Below are 2596 nucleotides of genomic sequence, written 5' to 3'. Positions count from 1 at the left end.
TAAATATAAATCTAATTGATCCTTTTTTAAAACTACACAATATACCACAGAAAGGGCATGCTATGCTATATTTAACTGCTCCCACATTGACAAACGTTTCTCATTATAAATGATGCTGCAGTCAGAATCTTTAAGGTTCTTACGATGTATTAAAATCTCCAAACTGTGATTACTGGGCAAAGTGAGTAGATATTTAGATCTTTCTTTAAGCCAATTTTAATTTTTTTGCTTCATGATATAAAACAGAAGGGTAGATGTTCTGCAATAGTTAGGTTATAGATTTGGCGGCAAATAACAAAAATCTCAAGAAGCTGTGACTTATACAGGATATAATTTTATGGGCCTTCCAGGACCGGTGAGGAAACTACTACATGAGACAATGCAAGAATCCAGCCTCTTTGTATCTCCTTATGCCACCATCCACTTTCACGGCCCACCATGGCTCACTGTCATGTCCACAGTCCATTCTGCAGCAGGAGAGAAGTGAGAAGAGGGACACACCCACTTCCTTTCAGCACTCTGCCTAGAAGCTGCCTGTACCACTTCTACTCACAGCCTATAGTCCTGAACTTAGTCACGTAACCCAGCCCAGCCAAAAGAAAGACTGAGAAATCACAGCCATTCTGGGTGGCCATGTGCCCAGTTACTACCAGGATGGCCAAAAGAGACTGGATAATGAGCAGCTCTACAATAAGATCTTCCAAAAGAATAGTCGACCATGTCAGCAATGTTTATAAAATAAACCATTTTCCATTTAATTAAAACACCATCCTTGCCCTGGATGCTGTGGCTCACTGGACTGAGTGTTGGCCTACGAACTGAAAGGTTGCTCGTTCGATTCCCAGTCAGGGCGTGTGCCTGGGCTACGGGCCAGATCCCCAGTTGGGTGTGTGCAAGAAGCAACCAATCGATATATCTCTCACATATCTATGTTTCTCTCTCTCTTTCTCCCTCTTATCCCCTCTCTCTAAAAATAAATAAATAAAATCTTTAAAAATTGTACCTTTAAAAAATTTAAACTAAAAATAAAATAAAATAAAATGCCATTCTTGTGTTTATTAAGGCCCACATATAATCAGATCTATTTTTAGATGCAAATCTGTTATATTAAAATAGCTTTATAATCATTGTTAACTGTTCTTATTGTATTAATTTATAGTTGTTGATATAGTAGTAATTTATCTTTCATTAACTGGTTTAAGCTATTTGATTCCCATTGTTTTTACAGGTCCAGTTAAATATAGTGAAACTTATTTTGTAAGAACTAGTTTGTTCTGGCACTTGGATGTTGTAATTTGAGGCAGAGAACATTTTCTTCATTCCAAGTTTCATTGTTAAGAAGCATCTCTACCCATCAGTAACTACAACCAAGAGGTCACACGTTTGTTTCGTCGTCGACGCTTTATTGAAGAAGAAAACCGTATTAAGGGGAAAGCCTGACCGTGGCAGCAATCTGGGGACAAGGAACAGGGTTTCCCAGGCTTCTGGAACTCCACCTCCTCGTCCATTCAAGTGCCAGGATGCGGGCTGGTGGGAAAGAGTTTCCAAGGTGATGGTAAATTAGAGAGGCACTCTCGGCTCCGGCTCTGGCTCTGGCACATTTTCCATCTCAGACGTGTGGCTCCCTTAGCCTTTTAACTGGTATCGGTGCCCCTCGGCCATTATCTCCTTCCGCCCGGCTTCATTCACTCTTAGACAGAGATTTGCTCGAGTTTATGCCTTATCCTCCCAAATGCCTTCCTTTGACTTTGTGGAAAAGAAAAGCTATTCGATCAAACGAAGCTGCACTTGGGATCCCCTCCCTTTCACCCTGCTAATGCATATTCTCTGCCTTTTTTAAAAACCTACTTACAGCGCGTCTCTTCCACGAAGGCTCTCTTGGTGTCCAGCTCCCTCAACGCTGTCGTTGTGGGAAGGCATCTCGGAGGACTGGAGGGAGGTCCTCAACCCTGGCCTCCTGCGGTCACCGAGGAGCCGATAAGAAGCCCGTCTGCCCGCGCTCCTCCCAGATTCTGATCAGTGGGTCTGCACTGCAGCCCTAGCTCCCGCGATCTTCCACTCCCACGGTGGGTTGTGAACTACAGGGTGGGAAGCGATTCAGCTAGGCCAACCCTTAACTTACAGATGAGAGCGTTGAGACCACATGATGCTACGAAGAAATTCGTGCATTTCTTAGCAGGAAGCAGCTCCTTCCAGGCAGGGTCTTCCCATCCTTCGCAGCTCTCTCCCGCACCTAGAACTGTGCCTGCCTAGCATGCGGCAGAGGTGTGGAATGAATGCTTGCATGCATGAATGAATGAACGAACGAACCAGCAAACCCATGTGGCACCAAGCTTAAACTACAACACTGGGTTCTGGTCCAGGATGTGACACAGTCAATTTTCCTTAGGACAGCCTCGGCCCCGAGTCCTTGCCACCCCTCCCAGGCTCGGTAATTGCTCTGCATTTTAGGAGGTCACTATTGGTCGCAGTCTGTCCTGAGTGCCCAGGGACCGGCCCTTGCCGGAGCGCACACCTTAGGGAGTGGCCCAGGGAAAACGTCAGCTGGACGGCAGGGGCGTGGATAAGAGTGAAGGCTTTTAAAAGGAAGGCACGG

The sequence above is a fragment of the Artibeus jamaicensis genome, unplaced genomic scaffold (assembly GCF_021234435.1).
Source record: "Artibeus jamaicensis isolate MK-2021 breed Jamaican fruit bat unplaced genomic scaffold, CSHL_Jam_final scaffold_660, whole genome shotgun sequence".
Classification (NCBI taxonomy): Eukaryota; Metazoa; Chordata; class Mammalia; order Chiroptera; family Phyllostomidae; genus Artibeus; species Artibeus jamaicensis.
Note: the sequence above shows the minus strand (reverse complement) of the source record.